General features: G+C 39.4%; 1 protein-coding gene and 1 non-coding gene across 8 annotated transcripts in view; both read right to left on the bottom strand.

The window, feature by feature from the left end:
* PDE4D (phosphodiesterase 4D) overlaps positions 1–18034 on the bottom strand; it is a 1961234-nt gene that overhangs the window by 246520 nt on the left and 1696680 nt on the right. The gene's annotated exons all lie outside the window — the stretch shown is intronic.
* LOC122737564 lies at positions 13121–13227 on the bottom strand. The gene has a single exon (XR_006354392.1). It is a non-coding gene; the product is annotated as a U6 spliceosomal RNA (small nuclear RNA).

Raw genomic sequence — 18034 nt, 5'->3', positions numbered from 1 at the left:
TATCTTTGCCAAGAAAACCCCAAACATGAGTCATGAAGAGTTGGACACAACTAAACAACAGGTGAGACTATGTCCTAGGGATTTATGTCTCTCCATTATAACATTTTACTCACTACCTCATATTTTGTAATGATAACATTACAAGCTTTACTTTCCTATGACTCAACTCTCAATTTTTATTTAGAGACATATCTCCAACCTGGAGTTAATTTCTGCACTGTAGTTAGTCAGTGAACTTATGCGAAAATCAATTTGGTTGGTTCTATGGTTTTTCAAAGAATTAAGATTATTTTTAAAGTGGGCATATTCAATAACAGCTACAATTCTTCCTCTTCTGTAGCGTTTCACTACTAAAAGTATTTCTTTTTGTCTTTAAGGCAGAGTAGGAACAAAATGTTGAGGATGATCCAAGGGAGCAGTTCTCAAAATGTAGTATCGGTACCCCTGAGGATAGTAGGTCACTGAGACCTTTCATTATTTTTATAATACTACTAAGATGTTTTAGTTTTTAACATAGCAAATATCAATAGATAAAACCCGCATAAACAAAAGCTCTTTGGGGGCAGCTAGGTGGTGCAGTGGATAGAGCAACCGGCCCTGGTGTCAGGAGTACCTGAGTTCAAATCTGGCCTCAGACACTTGACACTTACTAGCTGTGTGACCCGGGGCAAGTCACTTAACCCCATTGCCCCGCAATAAACAAACAAACAAACAAACAAAAGCTCTTTGGGGGTCCTAGGTTTTTAAGAGTATAAAGAGGTTCTGAGACTTAGTTCAAGAACTGCTTTTGGGAGGAGGGGTAAAATAAAAAGAGATTTATTAGGAGAGGAATTATGGCTGGGGAACAATCACCTTGGTGACTGTCCCACTGGAGTAAGAGAAGACTGGTCTGTTGTATTTTTACCAGACAAAGAACTGGGAGGGAAATATAACAATATGGAGGAGATTTTGGAAAAATAATGTATCAGTAAGATATGTAGCACCCATCCATATCTTGCATATCAGTGTACCAGAGTCTTGCTCAGCAACACCCATTCCTGAGGTGGGAGGCAGAGTTGCCCCTCCCCTGGAGGAGTTCAAGCATTACTTGGGGGCTTGGGATCTTTAGGTTTCTTGGGGTCCCACTGCATTCCCATAACATTTCCCCCTCTCTTATTTCTGGGGAGAAAGGGGTGAAGGTCCGTCTTCTGTAGTTTCTTCAAGGCTGAAAAATGGAGGGTAGAGATGTCCCTGTCTTTAAGGAGAGGGGGAGTAAAAGGTTTTATGAGTGTAGTCCAAGGGTCATAGGGGCATCAATGTGGCTCAAGAACCACTTTTTAAAGGCATCTTATTTAAGAAATTACCACAAGATGGGGCAGCAGCTAGGTGGCGCAGTGGATAGAGCACCAGCCCTGGAATCAGGAGGACCTGAGTTCAAATCCGACCTCAGACACTTGACACTAGCTGTGTGACCCTGGGCAAGTCCAATTGCCTCACCAAAAAAAAAAAAAAAAAAGAAAAGAAAAGAAAAGAAAGAAATTACCACAAGATGCTAATTGCTTAAACTTTCTCAGCCTCTGTTTCCTCATCTGTAAAACAAAGAGGATAGATTGAGTCCTCTATGGTCCCTTCCAGCTTTAAATCTATGATCTGATGATTCTTGGCAATATTGTCCTTATAAATTTTACTTTATTTCTTTTTCCAATCATAAAGGAAATAAATCAAACCCAGCTTTTTATTACCATTTCTGATTATCTGGATATTGTTTTATCTTGCTTTAAAAATTGTTCTCACTTTATTAAAGGTTAAAAAATTTCTTCTATTTAAATTATAATTGATGGAATTAGATTTCTGTCTCCATTAAAGACTAAAATATTTTACCTCCATTCATCTCAAGGCTTTGTTTTTTAAATGTACTTAAAACTTTGAATATATGATGACTCTACAAAGAAAAAAAATAAACCCTTTATCTAAATTCTGAATTCAGCTCTTAATGTCTTAAAATATACTGACTTTTTCAATCAGAAATGCTAAAGTATACAGAAAAAGTAAATAGGTCAGCATGTTTTGAAAATATATAAATATTAGCACCTGTTTCAGTTATAACTTAAAATTTTTTTCTCATAAAAGAATTTTTGAATGGGTATTTAAGATATACAGAAAATTTTTTGGTGATGTACACTGTTTGACTTTACTTTTTTTTTTTACTGCCTTAGAAAGTGAATAATGGACTATGAAATTGAAGAATTAGAAATTGGCACCCCTGGACACTGAATGATTCCTTTATACATATCTCAAATCTACTTATCCATCCTTAACTTTTCTGCTGATCCCCAGTCTCCATTGCTTATCAAACTGCATATTCAATATATATTTTAAATTCAACATGTATAAAACTAAACTCATCTTTCCTTGCACCAAAACCAGGATCTTCCTATCTTTCCTGTTATTGTTGAGGGCACTACCATCCTCCTAGTTCCCCAGGCTAGCAAACTAAGTATCATCCTCAACTCCTCTTTTCTCTCTCTCTCTCTCTCTCACTCACTCACTCACACACACACACACACACACACACACACTCACTATCCAATTTGTTGTCAAGGATTGTGTCAATTTTTCCCTTTGTAACATTCCTTGTACACTTTCCCTTCTCTCCTCTGACACTGCCACATACCTAGTGCAGCCCCTCATCACTTCATGCTTGGACTACTGCAATAGCCTGCTGGTTGGTCTCATTGGCACAAGTCTCTCTCCATTCCAGTCCATCTTCCAAAGTGATTTTCCTAAAGAGCACTTCTGTCTGTGTCACCCATCCTCTACCCCTACTCAATAAACTCCAGTGGCTCCCTATCACCTGCAGAATCAAATATAAAATCCTCTGTTTGATGTCCAAGGTCCTTTATAACCAGCCCATCCACCTTTCCAGCCTTCTAATACATTTTACCTTCCTCCTCACATATATTCTGGGATCCGGAGTCACTGGCTTCCTCTGCTGCTTGTTCCTACGAGACCCTCCATCTCTCAGCTCCAGACATTTTATCTATCTCCCACCTGTGCCTGGAATGCTTTCCCTCTCATCTCTGCCTCTTGTCTTCGTAGACTTCCTTTAGGTTCCAGGTAAAATCTCATGTTTTATAGGAAGCCTTTCCTAATCCTCTTTAATTCTACTTCTTTCCAACTTATCCTGTATATAGTTTATACATAATTGTTTGCATATTTCCTCCCCGCCCCTCCAAATTAGGCAGGGCCTGTCTTTCACACCTACCCAAATGCCTGGCTTATACTGGGTATTTAACCATTGTTTTTGATGGATGAGTAAGTTGAATAATTGACTCCTTACCCTGTAAGAGAAGATATTTTACTATGATTTCATTTCATAGTAATAGAAACTTCTGATGTCAATTCAGTTCAATTCTTTGATTTTGAATCTTACACAGCTATATAGTCTGTGCTGGCTAATACCAGCCAAGCTTATGGTTCTAGAATATCGAGGGCTTAAAAGCTGCCTTATGAGTTATATTCCAGTGAATACACCAATGTCACCTCGGTAACATGGAATTAAACCTAACATGAGGTGCTTCTGATATGAAGAAGCTGGATTCTTCCTTCGTTAGGGACTTTAGCTAACAAGCTTCAGTGACTTATTTTATTTTTGTTTTTGTTTTTGTGGGGCAATGAGGGTTAAGTGATTTGCCCAAGGTCACACAGCTATTAAGTATTAAGTATCAAGTGTCTGAGGTCAGATTTGAATTCAGATCCTCCTGAATACAGGGCCAGTTCTTTATCCACTGCACCACCTAGCTGTCCCCAGTGACTTTTTTTTTAAGTGAGGCAATTGGGGTTAAGTGACTTGCCCAGGGTCACACACCTAGTAATTGTTAAGTGTCTGAGGCCGGATTTGAACTCAGGTCCTCCTGAATCCAGGGCCGGTGCTCTATCCACTGTATCACCTAGCTGCCTCCCCGCCCCCCCCCCCAAGTGACTTATTTTAAGAAAAGATTTTAGGGTTTGGGTTGGGACAAGGAAGAAACAGATATTGGATTACTGATGCTGCATTTTGAGTATCCCAGTCACAGTGGGACATCAGTGGCATGCCGGTCCTTTGGCTTCATGACCTGGAAATAACTATCCATTGCTTTGTCCTTCTTACTAGGAGGGGCAGAATCAAAACTTGTCAAAGGTGTCATGCTTCCTAACAAAGAAACAGGGTTCCTTCTCTTCTCCACTGAGTCAAGCTGACAGGAGGTATGGTGACCTCAATAAATAAACCACTGAATCTCTTATAAAGGAGGGAAAACAATCATGCTCAGGTTCCTGCCACTTGTTTTTTTTTCCTCCTTCAGCTGGAAACAAAAAAACTGATCAAGAAACTGAAAGGAGGCCCTCCAGAAGCAGTAGGAGACAAATCCACGAGAAACGTACACCTTGGTGGCTACGCTGCTGCTTCGTATTTTAAAAAGGGAAGGCCCTTCATCCCCTGAAAAAGCAATCTTCCAAGAAAAGGATCTGAAAATAGAAGTTCATGATCTAGTTCTTTTCATAAAATGTAGGAGACCAAAATGGCAAACTGAACTTGCCTGGGTTGCCATAAACCAACATATGAAACATAGAGAAGCCTTTGGTTAAAGGAGAATTTATGATTTATTGTCAAAGGATGCCTATGAATTGAAAGTCCTACCTACTGGGGCAAATGATGCTATTATTATATATCAAGTATTGTAAATACTGTTGTGAAAGAAAGGTAGAATAATCTACTACGTTATTACATGGGGCAGCTATGTGGTGCAGTGGATAAAGTGCTGGGATGGGAGTCAGGAAGACCTGAGTTCAAACCCAGCCTCTGACACTTACTAGTTGTATAACCCTGAGCAAGTCATTTCACCTCTGTTTGTCTCAGTTTCCTCATCTATAAAATGGGGATAAGGGCAGCTAGGTGGCGCAGTGGATAAAGCACTGGACCAGGATTCAGGAGGAGCTGAGTTCAAATCTAGCCACAGACTCTTGACACTTCCTAGCTGTGTGCCCCTGGGCAAGTCACTTAAACCTCATTGCCCTGCAAAACAAACAAAAAATGGGGATAATAATAGAACCCAGGGTTTTTGTGAGGATCAAATGAAAAAATAACTGTAAAGCACTTAACACGGTGCCTAGCACAAAGTAAGTGCCATATATGGTAGCTATTATAATTATTATTGCTATTGTTATCTGCCTAGGGGGATGCTCTTGGACAAAGTTCTTTCTCTGTGCTTCAGTTTTACCATCTGAGAGATGGGGCAGAGACTATCCATCACAGTGTCTTTTCACAGGAACATAATCATGATTAGAGGACAAAACAAAACAGCAAAAACATCTTAGGCCTTTCACAGGTAAATACAATAATACCAGTTAAAGCTCCATAAAGCCTTTCTACCAAAGAAATCCAAGCACTCTTATTAGTATCATGCATGTGCTTAAAAATTCAGATGACAGATAGTCCATAGGAACACAGATCGAAAGATGGAAAGGACCTCAGAGATGAGGTCAGCTGAGTCCCCCAAAAGATGAAGTTCTGGTCCAAGGGATAGCAAATAGCTGAACCAGAATCTGAGCCCATGTCATCAGACTGCAAATCTGTGCTCTTTTACTAAGCACACTGGAAGGTAAAAAAAGATAAATATTATTGACCCCCTATAAAAGACAAAGACATTCATTCAAAGAGATTTATGACAAAGGCACAGGGTTAGTGATGGGAACCAGGCAAGGGGTATGCTGGTAGATGTTTGACAACCAGCTTTCCCCCAAGAGGACATAAATCTAAGGTTAAGTCTGCATTATTAACATTTTTCTCCATCACTTCCTTAAATCTAAACAATCAACATACCCTCAACAAAATCAACAACCAATCAACAAAGTCAAGCTCTAGTTTCTAATATTTGCTGATTTCCAAGAAAATAACAATTAGCTCTCTATGGCAGAGGGAGAACCGGCTACAGCCCATTCCTGGACCCAGGTAGTTTGATTACCTGGCAATGTGCTTTCCACCTGTGCTAGCCACAGAGGGAATAGCATAGTATGGTAGAAAGAGAATTGGCAGATGACCAGGGGTGGGGGTGGTGATGGGGGAGTGGTCTGCAGCAGGGTGAACCAGACAGCCTCTGATATACCTTACAATTCTACATCTCTGATCTTAAGTTACTGGATATTTATAAAGCTCTCAGAGTGAATAGAGCGCTGGACCTGGAGTCAGGAAGACCTGAGTTCACATCTGGCTTCAGTCACTTAATAGCTGTGTGACCCTGGGCAAGTCACTTAATCCTGTTTGCCTATTTCTCATGTGTAAAATGATCTGGAGAAGGAAATGGCAAACTACTCCAGTATCTTTGCCAAGAAAACCCCAAATGGGGTCACAAAGAGTTGGACATGACTGAAACAATTATTGAGCAATCTAAACATTAAACTTTGCAGCCTTAAAATTTTCAAGTTGATATAATTTTAATTTAAGATAATGACTTAATTTGTTTGTTTGTTTTTGTGGGGCAACATGCATTAAGTGACTTGCCCAGGGTCACACAGCTAATAAGTGTCAAGTGTCTGAGGCCAGATTTAAACTCAGGTCCTCCTGAATCACGGCTGGTGCTTTATCCACTGTGCCCCTAGTGATTTAATTTTAAAGTGAAGATGATCTTAAGTGAACACAGTTTAAGGCACAGCAAACAATAACAACAGCAACATGTTTCATTTATGCATATCAAAATGGCACAATGATTAGAATGCAGGACAAGGAGTCAGGGAAATCTGAGTTCAAATCCAGCCCATGGCACTTACTGGCTGGAAGATTCCAGGCAAATCACTTGATCTCTGTTTCAGTTAACTCACCTACTTCTCACCATTGCTGTGTAAGGGGTAAAATTCTAGCTAGTCTGTCTAAAATATCTAATGAGTGGTCATCAATAAATTATAAGCTTTAGCAAGAGTTAGACTTTTAAGCATTTATTAAGGAGAATAAGAATTTGGTGAAGAGAAAGAGAAAGGCCTTAGATTCATTTATCTATCAAAGGGAGAGCTCACTTTAGCTCCGCTCTCCACCAGAGTCCTCATGAAAGACAGCGAGAGAGGCAGCCTCGCCCCCTCTTCCTCCCAGATGCAAATGTCACTTCCTGAGGCCAAAGAAAAGCCACATGTCTTGCCCTCAGGTGCCTTCTCCTCATGGTGGAGCTCCTACAATAAGTCTCCAGCAGGTGGTGTCATTCCAATCGTTACAGCTGTGATGATCAAAGGAGATGTTTGTAACGTGCTTTGCAAACTTGTAAATGCTGTGTAAATGGCAGCTATTTTAAAATTTCATAATAACAGTGTGAGCCAAATTTGAATATTATTACTCCAACTTTACAGATGAGTAAAGTAGAGGCTGGGAATGTTTAAGTGACTTGCCCAAGGTCAGAGACTAAGTTACAGTGATAAGAATCTAATCAAACCCATATCATTTTATTCCAAATCCAATGTACTTTCCAATATAACATAATAGTCACTGACCTTAGGGATTTGGTAGAAGTCTAGAGGAAGAAATAAATATACATAAATAAACATAACACAAAGTGATAAGTAGAAAGTAAGAGTATAAAGTACCAAACAGACAGAGAAGGAGAGAAGACTACTAGATGCACTGGGGTTGGGCAGTAATCAGGACCCATCTTAAAATCTCATTTATTTAAGGAGACTTGATTGGCATGTAGTCACATTCATTGTCAACAAGCATTCAGTAAGCACCTACTTTGTGCTAGACTCTGTGCTAAGTGCTGGGGGTTGTTACCAAGAGAGACAAAAAAACAGGCTGTGTTCTCAAGGAGCTCATGGTGTAATGGAAGAGAACATGCAAACAGCTCGGTACAAATGATAAATACAGAGGCATTAAGATTAAGGACAATGGGAAAAACATCCTGTGGAAGGGGACTTCAGCAGAGACTTGAATGAAACCAGGAGGTTGAGATGAGGAAGGAGGACACATTCTGGCCAAGGTTTCCAGTCAGTGAAGACTTGGAGTTGGGAAATGTTGAGTGAGGAGATAGTGCCTGTTTAGAGAAGAAGCCAAGATGCCGTCATCATGGAGTCAGAGTACATGGAAGGGAATGAGGTGTGAGAAGACTGAAAAAGTAGAAAGGGGTCAAGTTTTCATTAATTTTTATCCCAACTGAAAACTGAGATCCTCCTTAATATTCTCTTTTCTGTATTAGCAACAAAGAAACTATTAAAGTTCAGGGCCCTTGAGCATCTTTACTCTCCTGGGAAAATATTCTGAGTTTGTGAATTTAAGATTTTTTTTCTTAGTGTTCAATCATTTCTCAGTTTTGTCTGACTCTTTCTTCATGACCCCATTTGGGGTTTTCTTGGCAAAGAAATCAGAGTGGTTTGCCATTTCCTTCTCCAGCTCATTTTATAGATAAGGAAATCGAGGCATAGTTAAGTGACTTGCCCAGGGTCAGTAAATGTCAGTAAATGTCTGAGGCCAGATTTGAACTCAGGAAGATGAATCTCCCTGACTTCAGGTCCGACATTCTATCCACCATGCCACCTAGCTGCCCTTAATATCATTTTTACCGAGTTGTATTCTCAGGATGCTGCACATAAACATAACCTCTACTATTTCATGTATCTTCATGTCTCTTTTACTAACTCCATCTCCAAGAATATTTGTGGTCCAATTCAATTTTTTAAATTAATAAATGTTTTCTAATTCATTAATTGAAGCATTATTGTTTCTCTTTTTTAAAATCTCCACACTTTTAGATGGGCCTTTTAAAGAGAAGCAAACTGGTCTGATATTCTTAATTGCTTAATTAACTTCCCTGGGTTAGCAGTAACTCTTCTATCTAATAACATTTGTAAATCCTTTATAGAGGTACTTGCTTCTTTTGGGTGTCATTAGAAGGCTATAACTGTCCTTTATTATTTTGATATTGGTTCCACATGGAACTGTAACTAAGTACACCTGTCTAGTACTATGCAGCCTAAAGATGAAGATGCTATGATAAAATTCCTATTCAAAACCAGAAGCACATCTTCTATCATTTTTTAGAGCTATAAGTCCTTTACTATTATGCTATTATGAATAATGCAAAGAACAGTTCATGGAGAAAAAAAAAAGATGTCCAAAATAGCTATCGATTTCTAAAATCAAAAACACTAATTAAATGATCTTTTCTTTTCTTTCCTGGTGGTACTATGATTGACAGATGAAGTTATCAACATTTTGGCAAGGCTAGATTAATCCAAGAGTATAAGTCAAGTAGAACACAGAATTCTAAACACAACCATAGTTGTTAACCTTTATAGACAGAAGCCATGAACTACCTTATAATCACTGTATAATAAGGAAAAATACTGTAAAACATCTTTTATCTCATTGGTGAGTCTCATGGGCATGCTCTCAACTCTCATCAGAGCATCCTGATTTTTTTTCCTTCTACATTTAAAATAAGAAAAAAGGGTCAGTGATAAAGAAAAAAACCCCACCACTTACATGACTATTTAGTATATCTTCAAGGGGAAAATACAGTTTTGAAAGCATATCCTAAAAGAGACAAATTATTTTCATGCATATTAGTGACTTTATAAAAGCCATTCCCCCTATCTTTTTTTTTCATTCCCCCTATCTTAACCTCAGTTTCTCCATGTGTAAAATGAGGGAATGGGACAAAATCTCAACATATTATATTAAGCTGGCCCCAGCCTGGGCTTCATTCTATTCCAGCTTCTACAGGGACACCAGGGCCTAGCCAGGATGGATGTTTGGACATCTGCTCTGTTGCTGCCCATCTCTCCTTACCAAAAGCAGTGACCTTCCAGACTCAACCTCCTAATACTTAGCCTACCTTGCCCAAATGAGGAAGGGAATGGAGGAAAATTAATTCATTCAGCTTTGGGACTCCCTTTGGGATGGAACAGGGGTTGTGTTATTATAGACCTCACTTAGGAGGTTCTACAAGGTTTGGGCCTTGGCCAAACAATGTTATTAATTCAACGTAACACACAAAAGCATCTGGAGGCCTTCTTCCATGGAACAACATGATTCTGGAGAGAACAAGTTTCCCTGTTTCATGCCTCACTTAATATTAGTAATCAAAGGGGCAGCTAGGTGGCGCAGTGGATAGAGTGCTTGCCCTGGAGTCAGGAGGACCTGAGTTCAAATCTAGCCTCAGACACTTGACACTTACTAGCTGTGTGACCCTGGGCAAGTCACTTAACCCCAATTGTCTCACACACACACACACACACAAAATATATATATATATTAGTAATCAGAGGTGGATAACAAAGGTACCTCTGTTGTGAACTTTTACAGATATCTGGAGACTTCATACCTTGATGTTCTCAGTCTTGTGTCATCTGCAGGATGGACTTTTTTGTATACTTGGTAAATTCCTTTTTTTCAGTGCCATTCCTACCTCTTTATGCAATACATCAGGGGCTAAGGTGTTACAATCCATAAGTGGTGGCTCCACCGTCATTGATATAGGAAAGCCTTTTAAAGGTATTTGTGGATCTTTTCCTTTTTTTCATCTGTTTGTGTCATCCTTAAATTCTCTTGGGATGATGTGCTTTGATTGGGTCTCGACCAAATTTCTATAAACTCATTTTTCCCTCTAATACCTCTCACTATTTTATACAGAGATGCTGTTAAATTTTTTTTCTACCATCCTCTTTGGCAAGATTTTTACAAATAGGTTTATATTTTAAACTGGTATTTCTCTTGGCTGCCGCAAATCTCTACTTGGCAATATATTCAAGGGTTTGCTGGCAGAGGTGCTTTCTGGACTTTTTTGGCCTCATTATGGCAACAGATTTATATTGACTTAATTTTCTTATGAAAGTTGATAGTCTCTGGGACTGTACATAGACAGCTTATTAAAAAATGACTCATTAATAACCAGTCATTTCTTGCCAGTTACAAGACAATCAATTTCATTTTTTGCATGATGTTATTTAGTGCTCACTATGTATAGTGCCTCCTGACTTTCTTCTTAAAGTATTCATAACATGGATACAAGGCTTTTTTATAGTCTACAAGTCTTTAACTTCTCTTGTTTCTTACTCCTGAACCATATTTGCTAATGCACTTTTATTCACCCTCCCTCATGCTTGGAAATTACCAAGCACTGAAATAAATGGTTTTACTCAGCAGACCTTATTGCATTTTTTGGTAGAATTTTTCTATTTCCTCATTGTCCTGCAACAGATGATGGTGCAAAGATCACAATTATCTCCTTGCTTTTTTTTGTGGGGGGGAGGAGGGGAGAATATTTGTCATTAGTATTATAATTGAAGATGACCAAGTATCTCATGAAGTGATGTTCTGTTGTTTTGGGGTGCACAATAAAGCCAATTGCACCAATTACTTTATCCATGTTACCAAGGAAAATCTGAGAGTTATCCTTCCATTTAACTGCAACTCAAGAGCATGTGGGGGTCTTTAATTTTTTGATGAATTTTCATAAAGTGAAAAGGCAATGGACTGGGGCACACATAGAGACATACATATTTGTGTCTAATGGTGGCCATTTCTAGGGTAGGGGTGGGAAGATGAAAAAAGTGGGGGAAAACATGAGGACTGGAAGTTCTAGACAGTTGTTCTTGATTTTCTTGATAAAGTAGGAAGCAAGATCCCATGCTGAGAGCAAAGTTTTAGGAAATACTATCAGAGACTTAAGGTGGGTAGAAGTTAGAATAGTCACTTTGGGGAATGTGATAATAGAGCCAATTAAATTAGCACAAAAGGGTCACTATGTAGCTGTGAGGGCCCAAGTGGTATTAGTATAAGCTGGCATAGAACAAATTGGCATAGCTCTTTGACACACTCCAGTAGTGTCCAGCAGCATATGAGTAGAGCGGAGATGGCATTTGATGGGTGTATACCAGGGCTGGAGTTAAGAAAGGCACAGGAAGGGGCAGCTAGGTGGTGCAGTGGATAGAGCACCAGCCCTGGATTCAGGACTACCTGAGTTCAAATCTGGCTTCAGACACTTAACACTTATTAGCTGTGTGACCCTGGGCAAGTCACTTAACCCCAACTGCCTCACTTAAAAAAAAAAAAAGGCACGGGAACTGATAAGAACAGGGGGATGAGATGTAAGGGAAAAGACAGCATGTAAGTGAATTGCTGAACTATATAACTGTGACGGGAGAAAAGTAAAGCTGAGATGGTGGTCCAGGAGAGGAGGGATGGGGTAAAGTGATTGGTCATGATGGAAATAATGAGGAAGAGGTTTAGAAAGAGTAAAGAAATAACAATGCTTCAATAATTACTAAAGAAGTTTTGCCCAGATGATCATCAAGATATGTGGCATTCTGAACAAGGATAGTTTTGGATCACAGTTAATTTTTTTTTTTTTTTTTGGCGGGGCAATGGGGGTTAAGTGACTTGCCTAGGGTCACACAGCTGGTGAGTGTCAAGTGTCTGAGGCCGGATTTGAACTCAGGTACTCCTGAATCCAGGGCCAGTGCTTTATCCACTGCGCCACCTAGCCGCCCCCCACAGTTAATTTTAAAGATATTTCATCTCCTTGATTCACCTGAAGGTGAACCAGTATCTGCAAACAAGTGTCACTGTCCTTCAAATACTTGCTAACTGGCTGAGTAAAATCAATAACTGTACTCCTTCCTCCCTCCCACCCCATAGCATCTATCAGAGATGAACAAAGGAAGAGATAAGATGTGCTTTGCAAATAAATAAAACTCTCAATTTACAGCTTCATCCCATGACCCTTTTCATGGGAAGGCTAAATAAAGGACAATACTACTAAATTCTTAGCCTCAATTTAGAAATGAACTTATCAAGCATTTCAAACACCTAGTGTCCCCCATGGTGAGGAATCAGCTATGTATGACTGTAAAATGGGAAGATATAGAAGCAGTACAACTGGTCTGGAAAGGGGGAAAAATTGAATTGGAAGTGATTTTTTTCCCCCCCGCACTTAGAAACAAAAACAAAAGTGAGCATATTAAGAGAATTGTATACCAATAACGGGGTTTGGAGGGAAGCTTTCATCTAGCTTTGCAAAAGCCTGCTAGCAATTTCGGAAACATCACAGACTGAAGTCCACAGGGGGAAAAAAAAAGTGAGCATTTAAGAACTGAACATATTATCAATAACATGTTTGTTATAATTCTAGGAGGTTTACTTTTCATGAATTTGTGTGTCATCCTTGCACAGGGGCCATGCTAATCTTCTCTGTATTGTTCCAGTTTTAGTATATGTGCGGCTGAAGTAAGCACAGAAGGTTTACTTTTTAAGAATCACTTTGGGAACTTTAGAGCATAAATTTGAAGGCACAAGTTCTGGCAAATGTACTTGTCTTCACTGACAATCACGTGGAGAAAGTTTAAAGGTGAATTTAAAAAAACCAAGACCTATTTTAGTTTGACTTAGTTAAGTAAAAAAGGGAAAAAACTCATGAATTTCTGGGCAGGGCAGCTTCAAGCTAAAACCATTTATTAAGTGCTTTTCATATGTCAGACAATTGTACCAAGCAGTGCTAAGCTCCTTTTGTTATCTGAGAGAGGAAGGAGCTGCCCTAAGAAACCTCAGGCCTATGATCTTCTTCCTTATCAAAGGACTTACTAGAAAACAGTGCTATTAACTAAAGTGCAAAACCTGTTTCCTCTTCCCTACAATGGATCTTTTCTGTCCTGCTTTGCTTTTAATTTGGTCTGTTGCCAAAGGAGGGAACTCCAGGAATCAGTGACTTAGAGAGGGGTGGCTTGGTATCCAATGAAAGCATGTTGCTCCTGACCCCATGGTCAGGAAAGTCCCTGAAACCCAATAATAACTAGGGGAAAGGTGACCCAAAGCCTGCTAGACAGTGTAACGATTGGAATAACGCCACCTGCTGGATACTTACTGTAGAAGAGTTCTGCCCATGAAGGGAAGGTCTTTGAGGGCAAGACCAGGAGTCAGGAAGTGCGCGGGCTAGTGGGAGGAGGAAGGAAGAGACTGGCGCTGACTCTGGGGCTCTTTCCTGGGGACGCTGGTGGAGAAGGGAGCTAAAAATGTGCTCTCCCTTTAATAGATAGAAATCTAGGCCTTTCTCTCTCTCTTTACCAAATTCTTATTCTCCTTAATAAATGCTTAAAAGTCTAACTCTTGCTAAAGCTTATAATTTATTGGCGACCACTCATTAGATATTTTAGACAGTTTAGCTAGAATTTTAGCCCTTAACAACAGAAAACCATAAATACGCATGTAATTGATGTAGGAGGCAAAAAAGGGGTTAACAGAAAAACCCAAGACCCAAGCTCTAATTCAGATATGAGCTCTAAAAGGGATTCAGATCCCAGTTAATGGATACTTAAGACTTGAGTATTCATTAATATAAGTCAAGGCCTAGATTTTCATGTACCCATATAAATCAGTACCTATAACAAGAACATAAAGAGGCAAGTCACAGAGACTTTAACAATGACAATGATATACTGACAGGATATAGAAATTCAACTGATAAATGAAAATATTTTGAAACTGGACATGGGAATCAAAAAGTGACATGCGTAGAAAAGGCCAAATTTGTCCCCAGATTGTCCCCTTATGATGTGTAAACCCTCAAAACACACCTCCACAGAAAAGGTACCTGCCTCAGGGGTTGGCTTAGGACCCCAGGAACTCCAAATTAGGATAAGCCCTCCCCTGTACCTCCCTAAGGTGAAGATTATTATAATGAGACTGATAATCAATTTATCTATACTATAAATATAATTATCTTTCCTTTCCCTATTCGAGAGATACCCTTCCACTTTTCTGGTTCTCTCCCTGTGTTCATTCACTGTATTGTAATAAAACTTGGGAAACTGAGTTACTGAGTCTTATAATTCTTTTGGGACAACTCATGGTCAATTTGACCCTAATTCCATCCCACATCATAATGACTAGGTAGCTCTCTGTCCTTTATTCAGACATGAGATAAACCATGAAGCCCATCATAAAGCTGACTGCGTTATCTACCTGGAATAGCTCCTGTAGAGGCTTCTTGTTGTATTCTACTTTCCACATGTTACATTTCTCTTATATTTAGTAATTTTAAAATGATGAAAGAACACCACATTAATAAAAGGCCTTGGTCTTAAACTATCTCTATTATTTACCATCTCTTCGTGACCTCATCCAAGTTGCTTACCCTAATTTAGGAGCTTCAGGCCCCTCATCTGTGCATAGGAGTCAAGTCACAGAATCATTCCAACCCCTTCTTGCAGAATTGGAAGGTAACTCCAAGGTCATCTTGTCTAACACCCAAGTATGAATCCAAGATACTGAACAAGCAGTGAGACAGTTCTCTGTGTGAAGTCCTCCAGGGACAAGAATGCTCTCCCTCCTCATCTCTAAGCAGGTAGAAAACAACTCATTTCACTTTTGAACAATTTGGATAAAGAGCGATAAAGTAGAAAGAACATTGAAATTTGCAACTGGATGGCCTGTGTTTCAATCCTAACTCAGTTATTTACCAATTGTGTGACACTGGACAAGTGACTTTTATGGCTCTGTGCCTCAGTTCCCTTTCCCGTTCAGTGAGAGGGCTGGATTGGATGGAAGATAAAACTTTTCCAATTTTAAATCCGTTATCCAAACCCAGGTCTTCTGACTTCAAATCCAGGGTATTACCACAACTACAGTATTGTGAATTTTCTCTTTCTTGTTCAGTTGTTTCAGCTGTATCTGACTCTGCATTATTTAAATCAGAAGAAATTTCTCCTGTGAGAAGCAAAACCAAAGAAGACCAAATAATAGGACAGACATATAGAGGAATCAAGGGACTATTAAAGTTTAGATCGACCAACTAGATATCAGGACAGACATACCTAAGAAGTAAGGGAAGATAAAATTCTATAGCAGGAAAGTCAATTAGGTGTGGCTACTACCTGACCTGAGCTAGGAAACAGAGAGAACCCCAAAGGTCAGGACCATCATTTAAAAAAAAAACCCCTAACTCTAAAGAATATGACAAGCATCCAAGCTTTCTTCACCCCACCACAAAAGGAAACTATCCAGTTTTCAAGTGGACACCCCACCTATGCTCTATAAAACCTTTTGCCTTCCCTCTGCTGGCAGAGGGAAATGTTTCTAAGCCTTCCTTCCCAAGGGGTGAAGTCTTTGATTTCCCACTTGGTCATTTTCCTAGCACCAAATAAAAGACCATTTTAATTTTAATTGGACTGTGTGTGAGAGTGTAATTCTTTACTGAGGAATACCTAAGGACAATCACGAAACCCCCATAATAGCTCGTGTCTGAGGCTGAATTTGAATTCAGGTCTTCCTGACTCTAGGTCCCAAACTCTATCCACTGCACCACCTAGCTGCCCCAGAATTTTCTCTAGTAGACATCTTTTTAAAAATACAAAAGATTTTTAAAATTCGCTTTGATGTTAAGAACATGCTGAGCAAATTCTTAGATCCCAAGTCAACAAATAAAGTAAATGATCTGTAAAAACAAAGACCTTTTACAGAAACTGGAAAGAAGACAAGCTCTGGAATCTAAGGAACTGAGTTCAAAATACTATCTCTGACATTTGTTTCCTATGCAGCCTTTGGAGAACCACTGAGATCATTCAGCCTCCTTGGGTGTGTTTCCTTCTTTATGAAATAAGGAGATTGGACTATATAGCCTCCAAGGTACTTTCCATCTCTCAATATGCAACCTTGTGATCCTATAAATAGGGAATAAAGAGAAGCTACATCAAAACAGGCAGATAGGTGTTTGCATAAATGACACATTCTCTGATTCCAAAATATCAACATTGTCCTTAAAATATTTACTGTTTTGTTTAGAGGTGGTAGGATGCATGAATGACATCCCAGAGGACAGTCATGACCACAGTAGTAGGAAGAAACTGCCACAACTGTACAAATGGTAGAGAACTCCAATTTTGTTTCATGGAAGTATTAGAACCACAGGAGAAGCCCAAAGAGAACCTGAGAATTCCATCCTAAGCCATGGACCTTGCTGACAACATCAATTTCCTAGGGCATCAGAACCTTCTTGGAATGATCCAGGAGGATTGCCCTTGTCCAGAAAATAGTTCATGTGAAAAATACCTCTGGGCAACAGTAAACTACAGGATCAATCTGAGTAAGTCATGTGATTGTGGAAGCCAATAGAAAAGGGGAACCTAGATGAACCAATAAACAGAGTGTTCCAGACTGGGAAGAACATGGTACTTGTGTACTATGGCTTGGTGAGGCCAGATCAGGAGCATTGTGTTAAGTTCAGGTAGCTACATATTTATTTATTTGTTTGTTTGTTTATTCATTCATTCATTCATCATTCATTCATTCATTTGCAGGGCAATGAGGGTTAAGTGATTTATTTGCCCAGGGTCACACAGCTAGTGTCAAGTATCTGAGGCTGGATTTGAACTCAGGTCCTCCTGAATCCACGGCCAGTGCTTTATCCACTGCACCACCTAGCTGCCTCTAGGTTGCTACATTTTAGGAGGAACACTGACAAACTGGGGTGTGTCCAAAGGAGGGCAGTTGGTCAGTACAGTAAGGAATTTAAAACCCAGCCAACCAAAGAGGCCTGAAGGAACTGTGGTTGTTTATCCTGGAGATTAAAAGATTTAGAGAGGCTTTTACAGGGATGACACTGAAAAGAATTTTAGACTTGTTTTGTTAGGTTTCAAAAGTCAGATAGAGGAAGAATAGCAAAAGATTTCACCTCCAGTTAAGGAAAAGCTTCCTAACAATGAGATCTGACTTAGAGGGGCCTTTGACATAGTCTTTCCCTACTCAATCATTTCATAGTAGAGGAAACTAAAGTCACATACTTCCTAAATAGCAGACCTAGGATTAAAAAAAAAATTCTCTGTCTACAAATTGATTCTGTTTCCACTATGTTACATGTTTTCTGAATTGTCCAAAAAATGACATGAAGTGCCATGCTAGATAATGAGTTCCCATCCACAGAAGTCTTCAAGTCTCAAAGGACTACATGACTACTCTTTGAGTATTTTCAATCAATTAACTAATAAGCATCAAGTGCCTACTATGTACTAGGCACTGAGCTAGGCACTCGATTGTGCACAAAACTCATGC

This window comes from Dromiciops gliroides, chromosome 1 (genome assembly GCF_019393635.1).
Source record: "Dromiciops gliroides isolate mDroGli1 chromosome 1, mDroGli1.pri, whole genome shotgun sequence".
NCBI lineage: Eukaryota > Metazoa > Chordata > Mammalia > Microbiotheria > Microbiotheriidae > Dromiciops > Dromiciops gliroides.
This window is presented reverse-complemented; position numbering and strand designations above follow the sequence as displayed.